This window comes from Aotus nancymaae, unplaced genomic scaffold (assembly GCF_030222135.1).
Source record: "Aotus nancymaae isolate 86718 unplaced genomic scaffold, 86718_ANA_hifiasm-v0.15.2.pri h1tg000036l, whole genome shotgun sequence".
Classification (NCBI taxonomy): domain Eukaryota; kingdom Metazoa; phylum Chordata; class Mammalia; order Primates; family Aotidae; genus Aotus; species Aotus nancymaae.
In genome coordinates this window covers 49290982-49307346 of record NW_026988450.1, presented here as the reverse complement: position 1 = coordinate 49307346, position 16365 = coordinate 49290982, and the positions used below count along the sequence as shown (strand labels likewise).

At 42.2% G+C, this 16365-nt stretch overlaps 2 long non-coding RNA genes across 7 annotated transcripts in view; one reads left to right on the top strand and one right to left on the bottom strand.

Moving 5' to 3' along the window:
- The window catches only part of LOC135278042 (uncharacterized), a 36257-nt gene that overhangs the window by 11955 nt on the left and 7937 nt on the right, over positions 1-16365 (top strand). The window lies entirely within an intron of this gene.
- The window catches only part of LOC135278041 (uncharacterized), an 80204-nt gene continuing 70548 nt past the window's right edge, over positions 6710-16365 (bottom strand). For 5 of the 6 annotated variants that reach the window (XR_010345592.1, XR_010345588.1, XR_010345591.1 and 2 more), the window contains 3 exons: positions 12529-12688; positions 9131-9222; positions 6710-8183 (listed from right to left, as the gene is read on the bottom strand). This is a non-coding gene — a long non-coding RNA (uncharacterized LOC135278041). The remainder of the gene's footprint in view (positions 8184-9130; positions 9223-12528; positions 12689-16365) is intronic. The other variant, XR_010345593.1, reaches the window with a different exon arrangement.

The following is a 16365-nucleotide window of genomic DNA, read 5'->3' as shown; positions in this document are numbered from 1 at the left end:
CAGATAGGATGGAGCTAAGTGGAGGTACCTGTGTGTGTGTACGTGTGTGTGTGTGTATTATGTCAGGGGTACACTCTTTTTGTTTTGTTTGTTTGTTTGTTTAAGACAGGGTTCCACTGTGTTACCCAGGCTGGAGTGTAGTGGCACAATCTCAGCTCACTGCAACCTCCACCTCCAGGGTTCAAGAGATTCTCTTGCCTCAGCCTCCCAAGTAGCTGGGATTACAGGCACATGCTACCATGCCTGGATAACTTTTGTGTTTTCTGCAGAGACAGGGTTTTGCCATGTTGCCCAGGCTGGTCTCAAACTCCTGGACTCAAGTGATCTATCCGCCTCAGCCTCCCAAAGTGCTGGGATTACAGGCGTGAGCCACGGTGCCCAGCCAGGGGCGCGCTCTTGGTTCATTCTCTATTCTCCTCCTCTGGTTATCCCAGAGTCACCTCTCCCAAGAACAAAGTCCTACAGTTACTGGTCTAGAGGATCCCTGAGGTCATTTCCAGCTCTGACACTGGATGATGCTATTCTTGGAAGCCATTTGGCTGTAGAATACTAGTTCAGGAAATGTCCAAGAAAACTTAGTCCCATCTGTGGAGAGAGATCATGGAAAAAGGGGGACATTTGGAACTGATCAAACTTGCTGCATATCTGAAGTCAGGAACAAAAGATGGAACAGCTCTTTATTCTGATTCACTTTTAGGCGAGGTTCCTAAAATGAAGAGAATTTAAACCAGCTTACACCAGAATCAGGCCTCCCGAAAGAATCCAAGGGGCAGTATCACCAGGCACAGAGAGTTGGCTTTTCTTGGCCTTTTCTGTTTAATGCTTTCAGCCAAAACGTCATGGAAGAGAACTCCAGGCTTGTGAAAGCCATGTCTATTAATACATAGCCTGGCCTACTGATAACAGATGTGGTTATAATAGGAGCTGAGTGAACAAAAACACATTTCCCCAACGTTAAACCTCAAGCACATTTTCCATCATTTGTAACAGACAGAAATGCTGGCTCAGGGCAGATGCTTTTCTTTGCTTGTTGGTGGAAATTGCTGCAAGCACCCGTTGGGGAAGGAGGATCTGAGGTCTCCATTGGCCAGTGTCTGAAGGAGACGGCGGGACAGAGCGAATTCCTCCCCTTTTCTTGTAGGAACTGCTTTTGGGCTAATGCAACAAAAGGCTTTTTGTTGATACAAACCCTCCCTGAGATAACACTAAATACACATTTCTCAGAGAAAGGCTCCAGAAAGCTGAGCATCGCTGAGCTGAACCGTAACAGTCTTATGACTTAATGCCTTGGCCAAACCCACCTCCATATTGCCCAGCCATGAACTTCATCTGTACAGCTCTTGTGTTAGCAAAACCACATACCATCTGGAAACAGTCTTGAAGAATTCATGCAATGAGAGACGGAACCCCCTAACTTTACCTTCCTAAAGCCAAGCCACCCACAGTTGGTCGCTTATAGCTTTCCTGGAAAGGGCATTGAGAAATGACCCGGTGAGACTTGATAGTATGTCAGCCTGATTATCAGGCTGATTTGAGCTTCTGGCTTCCAATCCTACACTTAATAAACTAGGCCAGCTACTTCTTTGTATAAATTCACTTCTGTAGACTGTGGGGAGAGACCATCCATCAACAGTGTGCATTTTATAGACACAAGTTCCAAACCACATAGCATTTAATTTTTCTCAACACAGCCCTGAGTGCTAAAAGACTAAATCTGTCTCTCAGAAGAGCATTTGCAGCCTTCATTTGAGCGTCTGGCAGGAAGGAATCTGATTTTCCAGTGGATCAGTATTAGCTAAAATGGTTGTCATTATATATTCCCTGGAGTCCTCTATGCTTTGTCGGGTCAGCTCTTGCCCTTCTGCTAGTAGCTTGAAATCGTTGTCCGGGAGCTTGAGTTACACCATAAATGTGAAGTCACCCAGGAAAGCACTTGTTTAGACTGGAATTACAGCCCGTGACTGCATGCCTGAACTTTCCCTTCTCTTTGTCCAAGCTTCCAAGGATCAAGCTCCCCAGCTAATGCTGTACCACATCTGTATTATGTCTGCTTCAGATGAACTTTAATCACCCAGGGCAGCATCCTTGAAATATTGTGTCATCTGACAGCAAGGCGATGTCTGTAGTATAATCCATATTTCATTTTAGTATATATACAAACACTGAAAAGAAATTCCTCAGTTGATAATAGTATCTGTCTCAGGATAGTAAAAATCTGGATGATTTTTTTCTGCCTAATTCTGTATTTTCCAAAATTCTGTGATGAACAGATATTGCTCTTACAGTAGGGAAACAAAGAATGTGTGTGTGTGTGTGTGTGTGTGTGTGTGTTGTAGTACAATGTGGCTATCATGCCATAACCAACATAGAGTTTGTACTCTGCAGAGCTCAGGCTCCAAAAACCCAGACTGTTCACTGAACTTTCTAGAAGAGGTTCTTAGCCTCCATATTCCTGTTATACAGAGAACTCCGTCAACTCCACTTCACTTCAATTGTGGAGGCAACATAGGAAACACTGGGAAATTTTCAAGTGCTCAAATGTCCCCACTAATTAATGGAAACAGCTGATGAGAGCCCAAATGAATAACTTAATTTTATTTATTTTATAAATGTTTATGTTTAGTTGGTTACAAAATACGCTTAGTATCAAAGGGATGATTACGGCTAACACTTTGGTCTATTTCTCTTCTTCCATTGAGTCAACATCAAAAGTTGCCACCCTGGGCATCCATTAGCAGGGTGGGAAGAGGAAAGACCCAGGACTGTGCCTCTGGACTCCTGGGCCCAGAAGGTTTCTTTTCTAGTTGTCTGGGCAGGACCTTCAATGACACTATTTCTCAGTGCATCCACAGGGACGGGAACTGGGCTGCATGATTTTGTTCTCCAGCCTTATTCTTTTAACTCAAAGGAAAAACTTATTTGTATAAGTTCTCTAAATTACTCAGATAATGTGCCTAGATTCTGGATGTCCAAAGACCAATAAGATAGTTTTGAGACAAAATACAACATGCAGAGTACTTTGAGAGACACAAGCTGAGGGCTGCAGCCAAGAGTGCAGCAGAGGGAAACCCTGGGGACAGCGTCCACTCGGCACACCTGGATTCCTCCAGCTGTTCAGTTGAGTGCTGACTCCTGGAAGCAGCCGGCTGAGGCCTGGAACCTAGTTCTGCCGTTATTTGCTATAGACAGTGAAAGAATTGGCAAAGCTTTCTGAGTCACAGGGGACTGACTCCACTTTCCTTATAGGGTTGTTGAGAGAATGACTGGAGATAAGGTCAACACGCCTTTAGCCCAGCTTGCAGGGCACAGTCAGCACCCCCAGGTCTGGGGAACAAACCCCGGGCTCCCCGTCCTGCAGCTCTGTCCCATTAGCTTCCTCCACAGAGCCTGAACTGGCACCAGCTCCACTCTCCAGGAAGGAGGATGTGGAAATGAAGAGGGAGGCTTTGATGACTCAACACAGCCACCCAAGTAGTTTAGGTGAAGGATGCAGTGGACGTGCCTCAGACCTCTAACCTGCTTTTCCAGCCGTGCTCAGCCTGGGTGGCAGAGAGAGTCTGGGGCAGAGGGGAATACAGTTTTGAACCATGAGTAGCCTCTTGTAGTTCTGAAAGGGACATTCTGCCTGGCTTTTGCCTCTGTTGTAAACTTCGCAAGAGCAGGGAATTCACTGAGTACTGGCATGGGTGTTATTAACGCCAGTTTAACCCTTTGGTGAATCAGTGTTATTGCATCTGGACTCCAAACATAACATACTTCCAGGCTGAATAATGTGAGCTGCAGGACTGACAGGTGGTCACACAGTGTCTCATGGATCCACACAACCAACCTGTGAAGTTCACAGGTGCAAACTCATCATCCCAAGTGCACAGAGGAGGACCCTGAAGTTGCTGATGTGAAGAAACTTGCTCCAGCTCACACAGTCAGCAATGTCTGAAAAGCGGCTGGACCTTTATTTAACCACCACCAAAGGCTACATGTGCCGCACGTACACAGTAGTTTGAATGCTCTAGAGCAGTGCCAAGAGCCAGGAAGTCCTTTAAAGGGCAGCTAAAGGACACAGCATTGACTTTATGTACTACAGTGAGAATGTTTTATTCATAGGCAATCTCCCTGGGACTTGCTCAGGGGATTATTTTTTTCCCCTGCATGGAGCAGAGAAATAATGAGTTTCTTCCAAGATATAAGTAAATCCCATTGACTCCCAGTAGTGCTTCCTGACAACTACAGTTCAGCTCAGACACGCCTATTGGACAACTTTGACCCTATTTGGTCATTGGTTCTCCTATCTCAGTCTCCCCAACACATCACCTCACCTTGCCATCAGGGTTTAGGATCTTATACAGACAGAAGATAATTTTTTTTTTTTTTAAGATGGAGTCTCACTCTGTCACCCAGGCTGGAGTGCAGGGACATGATCTTGGCTCACTGCAAACTCCTCCTCCCTGGTTCAAGCAATTCTCCTGCCTCAGCCTTCCGAGTAGCTGGGATTACAGGCATGCGCCACCATGCCCAGCTAATTTTTGTATCCATAGTAGAGACGGGGTTTCACCATATTGGTCAGGCAGGTCTCAAACTCCTGACTTCGTGATCTACCCACCTCGGCCTCCCAAAGTGCTGAGATTACAGGCATGAGCCACTGCACCCAGCCAGAAGATAATTTTTGAGCTCCAGCTTTAAGAATAACAGGAAAGAAGTTTCTCATGATTCCCAACTCTAGAAATGAAGAAATAGGTTTGTGAACTCCAAGTAGAAGGAAGATCAAGTCTGGCTCAAATTTACATTTGAATGGAGAATCCCTTTGTGAGTGAAGTCGACCACTATTTACTGGGAAGAAGTTCTTTGTAAAAATCCACAAACATAATTCAAAAGTAAAAATATATTCTTTCATTTTCTATTCCTAAAATGATTTATGGCAATTCGCTTTTGTCATGAGATCAGTGACACATGAAGGATACTTGAAACTTTGGATCTGATGCTTACCTTATCTACAGAGTCCCGCATGTTGCTCTACACAGAAGCAACTGCAAACCTCACGCTTACTGACCAATGCATTGGCACCAATTTGGGACACCATCATGAAGAGTCCTGCTGGATCCTGCCAGTGCTTTTTTCTTTTCTTTTCTTTTCTTTTTTTTTTTTTTGAGACAGAGTCTCACTCTGTCTCCAGGCTGGAGTGCAGTGATGCAATCTCGGTTCATTGCAAACTCTGCCTTCCAAATTCAAGCAATCCCTGCCCCAGCCTCCCTAACAGCTGGGACTACAAGTGCGCACCACCATACCCAACAAAGTTTTGTATTTTTAGTAGAGATGGAGTATCACCATGTTGGCCAGGCTGGTCTCGAACTTCTGACCTCAGGTGATCCGCCCTCCTCGGCCTCCCAAAGTGCTGGGATTACAAGTGTGAGCCACTGCGCCTGGCTGCAAGTGCTTTTTAATGTATTTTAAAGAAATGGAGAATTTCCCACTGATATCCTTTAGGGTATTACAGAGAAGATGGATTTTGGCACTTCAGGAAATCCAGTCCCATCATGATGGTGCAGAGTAAATCATACTGCGACGTGACAAACAGCCTACAGAGAGGTTGGGCAAATGATTACAGAGGCACAGCCCCGGAAACCAAACTGGGGAGCTAAAAGATTTCAAGCAGCAGTGATGGAGCATCCGTGCTCTCATAACATCCTCATAAGAGTGTAAATAGGGAAAAAATATATATTCAAAGCCAAAGGCTCATGGGTTAAGATTTAATAACATAGGCACCTAGCAAAGGAACTTTATTAGACTCAAAATTGGCATTAATCAGAATTTTCCATTAGAGTCACTTTCTTTTATATACTATATTTGAAACGCTTGGCTATGAATCAGCTGTTATGCAGACTGTATGTTATTATTTTATACCATTAAATTTCAGACTGGGGGATTATTTTCACAATAAAATTTTAGGAGTTTATGGTTGCTGATAACAATTCAGCCCTGCCAAATTTTGATATGTCTTGTTTCAGCACTGCCCTCACCTGCTCAGCAGATTTCTTTATTAGGATAATTTGCTATAATGACATTTTACGCGGGAGGAAGTTTTTTTCCTAAGACCTAATTTTGGAAACAGAGGCAGGGATGCTCAAATGTGCTACTTTTTGAGTTCCTAAACCCATTCCTGGTTTAACTTCACTGGATTCTGATGGTTATTAAGTAACTTGAAACAAGCACCAGCGTTTTCCTTTGCACTTCATAAATCACAGACACAAATGCCGTTACAAAAACAAAAATTATGATAGAATGACACGCACAGAAAAATAAAATGACAGGGAACTAGAAGATGACGTAGGTGGAGCAGATCTTTCTGAAACCCTTACTCCTAAGCAGAGGTGAAGGTCAGGAAAGAAAGGTGCATTTATTACTATAATAATGGTATCCTTGGCTGGGCACTGTGGCTCACACCTGTAATCCTAGCACTTTGGGAGGCTGAGGTGGACAGATCACTTGATCCCAGGAGTTCAAGACCAGTCTGAGCAACATGGTGAAACCCTGCCTCTACAAAAACTACAAAAATTAACCATGCATGGCAGCGTACACCTTTAGTCCAACTACTCAGGAGGCTGAGGAAGGAGGATTGCTTGAGCCTGGAAAGTCAATGTTTCAGTGAGCCAAGATCACACCACTGCACTCCAGCCTGTGTGCTAAAGCAAGACCCTATCTCAATAATAATAATAATAATAATAATAACAACATGCTATTCTTTGTCCATAATAATATCTCTATTGCTGGTGAGTCTGAATGGAGTCATGCACACGCTGCCGTATCTTTTGCAACTAAGGGATATGTTTTGTGAGACGGCTGCCTGGAACAGGGATGGAGGCAGGGAGGGGCAGGGAAAGAGGCAGAGTTTGGAGCCCCAGAACAGGAAAACAAGAGGCATATGTCATCTTGACCTTGGCCATCTGACCTCGCCAGACACACGCCCACCAGTATAACCCCTAGTCCTGGCGCCCCTGCTGTTGCAATATGCTGTGACATGTTGGGTTTATAGCACTTGTGAGAGAAAAGTCATGCTCCCTGAGCAAGCATCTGTGTTTTGTTTCTTGAAGAGGCCTGAAAATTTGCATTCTGTAGTCACTGGGGCAGGGGTGAAGGTTAGAAAGAAAACATGTATTAGAAGAATACAAGTACAAATGATTAGGAGCACACAGTCTTGTGCCAGTTGGCATGGATTCAAATCCTGAGTGCCACTGAAGGCTGTGTGGCCTGGGGCATGCTTCTTCAACCCCTTTGTGCTTTAGTTTCCTCATCTGTACAGTGGGAATCATAACCTTACCTTTCTTACTGAGTTCTCATGAGAATTAAATAAATGGATATATGTGAAGTGCTAAGTCTATAGGTAGCACTATGTGTGAGTTGTGATTTATTGAGTACCTAATGTGTGCCAGACCCCATGTAAGATGCTTTCATATAAAGTTTTAGTCTTCATAATAAAGCAAACTTAGGAGGCAGGCAATACTATTTCCATTTTACAGGCAAAGACATTGAAGCTCAGAAAGGTTAAGAAAATTGCTCAGGTGTATGCAAATAAGTGATCCACCTGCAAGGTATCAAATCCAGGTGTGTCTGCTCCAGCCCGATATCAAATACCAGTTCTCAATGGCTGCTATTTTATAAACACTTGTATTGTGGTTTAGACTATTACATTTCTAATCAATTTTATTGATGAGAAAATTATTCCTCTCTCCATCATCATTTGTCTAAAGTATTTGAAATTAACAGACAGCATTAGATCAATGCATTTGACACCTGAAGTTGACTTACTCTGTACTTCGGGGGCAAGTCCTGCATGTCATGGGCTTTAGTGCTGTTGGGGATAAAGAGAACAGTTGCTCCTTCCTTCCTTCCCTACCTCCTTTCTCCTCTCATCAGACAGGAAGAACCAGCAAACGTACAGCTGCCTCTCAGCAGAGTGATGAGGCCCTGAGTGGCCTTCTTTCTGGAGCCAGAGGAACATCTGGTAGCTCAATTACCAGGCAGTCCTTCTCACAAGCCTCTCCTTTGGGGGCCTCACAGCACTCAGGGACTGGGAACAGGTCTTTCCTCCCACCAGCACTCGAGACAGGAAGCAGGCCTTCCTTCAGGTTGCCTGGCTCAGCTTCCTCCTCACACAACAGAGTGAAGGAAGAACAGGTGTTGGAAAAACACTAATAAGGAAAAGAACAAAAACAAGAACGAGTGTGGAAATAGCACAATGCTGTAAAGTTTTAGTTCATAAGAAATGTAGCCCCAGCTGACACTGATCACTTTTTCATCTGCCAAATGTTGGCCAAGTCCTTCAGAAGCTTCGCCCAACAGGGTGGGGGGTTATTGCTGGAGCCCAGGGCGGTAATACCTAGAAGACCCAGCAGACAAGACACTATGACACCACCATCTGAAAGAGGCCTGCAAGGGTTTGGTCTCTGTGGGGTACCTGGGTTGGGCATGGCCAGAGAAGCAACATAGCTCACTGGCTGATGTTGACCTCACAGGTCCCTGTGCCCTATGGATGCTAACTAAAGCATTGCTTTAACACATCTGAACTGGTATTTAAGGTGGCAATAATGAATAGACAAATCAATACTGTTGAAGAAATGCTCCTAAACAATTGCTTCTATTTTTGTTGTTGTTGCTTGTGCTGTAGGTGACAGATCTAAAATCCCATTGCCAATCTAAGGTTAAGGGATTTGTGCCTATGTTTTCTACAAAGACTTTTATAATTTTAGAGTATACATTTAGAGTGTTGATTCATTTTTCCAGTTAAGTTTTGCATATGGTATAAAGTAGGAGTCCAACCTCCTTCTTTTGCACGTGGTTATCCAGTTGTCCCAGGGCTATTGGTAGAAAAGACCATTTTTCTCCCATTGAATTGTCTTGGCACCCTTGTCAAAAATCAATTGACTGTGAATGTCCAAGTTTATTTCTAGACTCTTGGGTCTGTTCTAATGATCTGTGCATCTTATGCCAATACCACACTGTCATGAGTATTACAGTTTTGTAGTAAGTTATGAAATTGAAAGTGTGACTCTTCCAACCCTGTTCTTTTCCAAGATTGTATTTGCCATTCTGGGTCTCTTGAATTATCGTATGAATTTTAGGATCAGCTTGTTCTTACCTGCAAAAAGGCAGCTAGGATTTTGATAGGAATTGCATTGAACCTGAGCTCTGGCACTTGAAGTCAGCGTGGCTTTGGGTCTCTCACATCTGCTAGAAAAAAATAAAGCCTAACTCAGAGGTTGCCAAATAAATGAGACAATCTAAATGAAAGCATTGTGAAAACTATAAGGTATTGTGGAAATCAGAGGTGTTGTTCAATCTGTTTGGGTAGGAAATAATTAATTCAGTCTTTCAATTGAATTTTTGATGGAATTTAGATGCTGTGCTTATAAACTGTTATAAGTGAATTAGAACTGACACATTAAAACAAGTATTTATTGTCCCTCTCAAGCTGGTCATCTTGCAAAATTATATATTTATTCTAACAATGCTACATTTGCTTGAAATATTTTCAGCTATTTTTTCACGTTTCTTCTTTTTAAATTTAGTATTTAATTGAATTGAACACATATATTTCAAAATTAATCAAAACATAAAAGTTACATTCATAGGGATCAAATTTATATACTAAAATATGTCTGTGTTTATATACTTGTTTGGGAAACAAGAAACTGATATAATGAAAAATAAAAATAATTGTATAATTCTTGCCGTAATAATATAAATGCTTTCCTGATCTAACCAAGCTTACTGAATTAAAGTTATTGTAATTTTATGTTAGTCATTCATACTTAGATTGAAAATTGTATTATAATATCCATCGCATTACTTTGAATATCCTCGGTAATGGCAAATTATTACAAATCATTGTTTTTGAAAGCAAATTTGATTTCTTGGAATGATCAGAAGTCAGTTGGACCCAAGTCGGATGGCTCAGTAAAGGCAGTGATCAGCCTGAATAATGTTTTTCTTGAAACTGCAGTGTTATTACTAATAATTTTTTCTTTAAACTATCGTTTATGTGTTTTAATTAATCAACTTATTTTGTAGAAATTGGGTCTCGCTATGTTTCCTGTGCTGGTCTTGAACTCTTAGGCTCAAACAATCCTCTTCCCTCTGCCTCCCAAAGTGCTGGGATTATAGGCATGAGTCACTGCACCCAGCCATAAACTTATGTGTTTAAAGAACAGTTATCCTACAAAGATGTGCCTGGCCCAGGCAGTGATGTACTTGTCATCTGATAACCTGATTGAGAAAATAATCAGTTTCTCCCACCAGGTCACTCCCTCAACACCTGGGGATTACAATTCAAGATGAGATTTGGGTGGGAACACAAGGCTAACCATGTCATTGGGCATATTGATTACTTAGAGCTGAAAGCACTTGAGAAACAGTAGTTGCAGAAAAGGCTACAGACTTGCACTTTCCTATAGGTAGCAAGCCATAAAAACTCCTTTGTGAAAGATGCCTTCCCTGTACCAGGACAAGAAAAAAAACCCTTAGCACCAGAGACTGGGAATTGACGCTGTGATGGATCTGTACAAATAAACCTACTAAAATAGCTATCTTCCAATGTTTTACCCCCCCACAAAAAAAAACACATCTCCTGATGATTCCCTATGATTCACTGCCCTTGTCATTTCTTCACAAATTTATCAGTTTTGTTTTTGTTTTTATTTTTATCTAAAAGGCATAAAAGCTTTCTGCTTTGTCCGTTTCTTCGGGTCTTCGCTGTCTTGTGAGAGCCTCCATGAACATGTAAAAATTAATAAAATGTGTATGCTTTTCTCCTGTTAATATGTCTTGGGTCAATTTAATTCTTAGACCCAGCCAAAGATCAAGGGGGCAAAGGAGAATGTATCCTTTTTCCCTACTATAGTTACCAATAGGAACCAATCATTGTGAATACCCGACGCGGCTTCAGTCAGTTCAGCACACCTGCCAACCCTAGTATATGGGAGAGGAGTCAGATTTCACTTGATTTTGAAAATGAAAAGAACGTGACATTTCTTTCTCCTTAGGACCAGGGATGAAATGCATGACTGTTACACTTTTATTCCGTCGACACTGCCAATGCCAACACATGGAGGTCCTCTTTTCCAATCATTGTTGGAGAAAAGTCAGTCTTTTTAATAGTTACACCTACAGTTTGTACCTTGCACTAAGGAATCCTGCTACGTGGGCTGCGGGGGAATGAAACTCAGCCCTCCCTCAGCTCATGCTCCAACCACCCAGAGGAAGGGGTGTCTTTTGAAATTTACAGAGACACAACAGGGGCTAATAGAAGCTTATTCTTTCTGAGACAAGATCTCACTCTGTCGCCCAGACTGGAGTGCAGTGGCATGATCACGGCTCACTGCAGCCTTGAGCTGTGAGGCTTAAGTGATCCTCCCACCTCAACCTCCCAAGTAGCTGGGACTACAGGTGCATGCCTTCACACCTGGCTAATTTTTAAAAATTTTTGGTAGAGCCAAGGTTTCACTATGCTGCCCAGGCTGGTCTAGAACTCCTGGCCTCAAACAATCCTCTCACCTCAGCCTCCTAAAGTGTTGGGATTACAGGCGTGAGCCTCCACACCCGCTCTGGAGTCTCATTCTTGATGGTCCTGAATAGCATGCCAAGGAGTCTGGGATTTGTTGTGTAGGTGACGGGAAGCCCTTGAGGATTTTTGCGGAGGTTTGGAGAGTAAAAAATAATGTGAATAATGAGAATAATAGCCAGATGGATATTAAGCACACTTTGCTTTGTTGCTTGCTGTATTTCAAGTATATTCTCACCTATTCACAAAGGCCTCTGAATGGTAAATTTTTCTAACATATGAGCAAATCAATGACCTAACAGATGAATTTAAGAGCCCATGTTGAATGCAGATCTAAAGCCCAGGTCTCTAGACTTTCAGACTAAAAAAGTCAAAGTCAGTGAGATAGAAAGTTGAATTGTCATTGTCAAGGGCTGAGGGGAGGCAAGAATGGGAAGTTATTGTTTAACGGGTACAGAGTTTTAATTTTGTAAGAAGAAAAGAGATATGGAGATGAATGGTAGAGATGGCTACACAATGTGATGAAGGTATTTAATAGTTTCTTATTGTTTGGGGCTTTTTTATGTTGGACCCCTGTAAGGATCACTAATGCAGTACTCAAGTGGAAGAAAGTGCAAAATAAAACACACACACGTGCACACACACAAAATCTAAGAGTGAAAAAAACTCTTATTTCCCCTTGTTTTTTTAAGACATTCTACATTTTCCACTTATAACCAAAAACCCTTTAGACCTTCTAGTGAGATAAAGCTAAAACTGTAAACCGTTGGTACATAGTTTACCCAAATAAGTTCATGATTATAAGCAAAAATGTCAGCCACCTTCACCCCCTTACAAAGGCTGATGTATTCCCATTTGTCTCAATGCTAAATCATGTAGCATTTGTTCAATGGTCATTAAAAGCTGTATGCCTTCAAGAAACAATGTCTTGGGCTCTTCTGGGTACAGCCCAAGTTTCCGCTGCAGTAAACACTTACAGGAGCGATGCTAGTTCCAATGCTAGCACTGCCCCAGTGGAGGCTCTCCCACCTCCGGCTGCGAAGCTTCATCATTGTTTGTGTGGGTCTGGGCCCAGAGGAAGGCAAGGGTCGCAGGTCCAACAGCTAGCATGGCATTGCGGGAAGGGTGGAGGAGGCCCTAGAAGGAAATTTTGAAATTGTCAGATACAAAAAGTGGAAAGAAACTTAGCGTTTCTTTTTTCTCTTTTTAAACTTTTATTCTAGGTACAGGGTACACGTGCAGGCTTGTTATATAGGTAAACTCACGTCACGCAGGTTTGTTGTACAGATTGTTTTGTCATCCAGGTACTAAGCCTAGTACCCAATAGTTATTTTTTCTAATCCTCTCCCTCCTCCCACCCTCTGCCCTCAAAGAAACCCAAGTGTCTGTGTTTCCTTCTTTGTGAACATGGAAACTTAGTGTTTCTTTAAGGAAGCCCTTAGGTTTCTGTAAGGAGGCAGGAGAGGCTGAAGTGATGCTGTAAGTCATGAGGTTCCTGTTTTCATTCCACTACTTTTTCTACCACCCTATTCTGCCTCACTAAATATGTGCTAATCTATCTCATTTGTGGATTTGTATATTTATTATTTATTTTTCAATTATTATCCTCCCCATATCAGTGTTTTAAAAGCATTTTTGAGAGATACATCACATAGCGTAAAACCCACCATGTTAAAGTGTACACGTCAGTGGGTTTTAGTACATTCACTATATTGTACAACTGTTACCACTTTGTAATTCCGGAACATTTTCTTCACCCCAAAAAGAAACCAGTATGCTAAATGAAATAAGCCAGCCACAAAAAGATAAACACATACTGTATGATTCTCCTTATATGAGGGGAGTTGTCAAAGTCAGTGAGACAGAAAGTTGAATTGTGGTGGCCAGGGGCTTCAGGGAGGGAAGAATGGGGAGTTGTTGTTTAATGGACACAGAATTTCAATTTCTAAGAAGAAAAAAGACATGGATGTGGCTGGTGGAGATAGCTACATATATTAGGAAAGTATTCAATACTACTGAAGTGTATACTTAAATGGTTAAGATAGTAAATTGCGTGTTTTGTGTGTTTTACCACAATAAAAATAATTTTGGTAAACACCACAATGAAAAAAATTGGGAAAGGAATCTCTGTAGGTAGCTTGTAAATAGTAATATATTATTGAATCATTTGTGCTAATAGTTTTCACTTGTTAAATGTAAACTTATTTTTTTTTGAGATGGAGTTTCACTCTTGTTACCCAGGCTGGAGTGCAATGGTGCGATTTCAGCCCACTGCAACCTCCGCCTCCTGAGTTCAAGCAATTCTCCTGCCTCAGTCTCCCGAGTGGCTGGGACTACAGGCGCGCGCCACCATGCCCAGCTAATTTTTGTATTTTTAGTAGAGACGGGGTTTCACCTTGTTGACCAGGATGTTCTTGATCTCTTGACCTTGTGATCCACCTGCCTCGGCCTCCCAAAGTGCTAGGATTATAGGTGTGAGCCACCGCGCCAGGCCCATAAACATTTAAAATGCACCAAGTATTAAGAAAAAAAAAGGAGCCCATACCTATTAGCAGTTATTCTCTATTCTCACCTTCCTCCAGCTCCTGGCAGCCACTAATCCACTTTCTGTTTCGATTTGCTTACTGGGGACCTTTTATACAAATGGAATCGTATGATAACATGACGTTTTGTGTCTGGCTTCTGTCACTTAGCATAGTGTTCTCAACATAATGTAGCATGTATCAGTACTTCATCCCTTTTATGGCAACATATGTGGGCTTTTCAAAGTGGATTCCAGGCTGAGAGATGAGTCTTTCCCTCTGAAGTCTTTCTCCTGGAAGTAGAGCTTTGGCATAGCTGAGCTGGGGAGCACACAGGCCTAGGAGGCCTCATTGTACACAACTCTCCACGTGGCCCAAATGTTTTGCCTCTGTACGGGCTCCCTTTTCCCTCTTGAGCATGAGAAGACCCATAACAGGAGGCCCTGCTCTCAAACTCAGCTGGGATACTAGGACCCCTGGTCAGGTCTTTAGTAGTGATGCAACTCACAGGTGTCATGGTGCCAATGGCCACTCTGTAACTGGTACTTTTGTTTCTATATAAGCATGTATCACAGAGGAGAAATTATGCTAGATATTCTGCTAATTGCAACTGAATGTAGCCTGTGATAACAAAAACCCACTCTTCTGAAGCACGATTCACTTTGGAGCATACTCTGTTGTAAATGCTGCTTGGAATCAGAGGTAAACCAGACCCGTTTGAGCTATGTAATGTAGTGCTTTGCTGCAGAGCCCGGGGAAGCTTGGTGGTGGGCATGTGAGGAGGATGGGCCACTGCTCTATTTCAGCAGGAAGTTGCTGTGCTTTCCTTGTTTTGTAAATGTTCCCAGATATGGAGGCCGGGTAAAGCAGTGATCCTGTTGGACTCATTCTAGGTATACTATTATTTATCACAGTGTAAAGGGGTAAGAAAGATCACTTTATGTTTTAAAGCACAAATCTCTTTTAGGAGGTTACACTGTGCATTCAAAAGTTTTGTGTAATTTTCTTTCTTGCTGCTGCTGCTTCTTCTTCTTTTTTTTTTTTTTAAGAGATGAAGTTTTTCTCTATCACCCAGGCTGGAGTGCTGTGGCACAATCATGGCTCACTGTAACCTCAAACTCCTGGGCTCAAGTGATCCTCTCACCTCAGCCTCTCAAGTAGCTAGGACTACCAGGGCATGCCACCATGCACAGCTAAGTTTTGGTTTTTCAAAAAAATTTTCATAGTGGCAGGATCTCATTATGATGCCCAGGTTGGTTTGGAACTCCTGGCCTCCAGTGATCCTCCCGCCTTGGCCTCCACCAGCATTGGAATTACAGGCATGAGCCACTGTGCCTGATCAATTTTCTTTTTTATATGTGTTACTTTCTACAATTTCTTTGCTAGCCGACTTTGAAGATTCTTCCTCGGAATAGATGCGATATTCAGGAAACAGGAAGAGTTCATGGGTAATTTGGTAGGTTTTCTTGGAGAGTGTAAGTAGAATTTAATTGTGAGTATTTCAGTGTTTGAGACAGGGAGGAAGGAGATGGCCTGAAGGGGTAGTCCCTACTTGATGGCAAGACATAATTAAAAGGAATGTTCAGCATTATTTTCTCTAAAACACAAAGTTCTACATGATTCTTATATGAACATGGGCTGAGAAAGCATGCTGTGTTGTGTAGCAGCATCTGGCTTCAAGAATTCATTGTAATGAGATCAACAAAACATGAGTACTGCCAGTCATGCACTCAGTGGCACCCACTGTTGTCGGGCTGATATACCTTCTCATTCTCACTTGCCTACCTCCATTTCTAAAATGCTTTTTTCAGCTTCCCTTGCAGCTAGGAAAAACATATGACATAGTTACATGTAGAAAGCTTTTGCTTTCTGATAAAAGGGGAAAATATTCCCGCTGTGACCCCCTTCTTCTTCTCTTCCTTCCTTGAAAGTGGTGTGATGCCTGGAGCCATGGCAGCCTTCTTGAGGCAATCATCTTGTTATGATAAGGAAAGGCCAAGAGAACTGTCAAATTATTAGTCTCAGCATCACATCACTGAACTGATGAATCAGCCCTATTCCACAAACAGGGGCTTATGTTTCTCAAACAACATGAAGGTTAAAAGTACAACAATTAACCTTCATGTTGTTTGAGAAACATAAGCCCCTGTTTGTGGAATTTATTTTTAGTCAGATTTTTGCTAATGGATATAATACATGGAAAAAACTTTGCTTTACTAGTATTATATTCTAATACTTTGACCTAAATATCCACCATATCCTTCTTTGTCTCTCTCTTGTATATTTCAACAC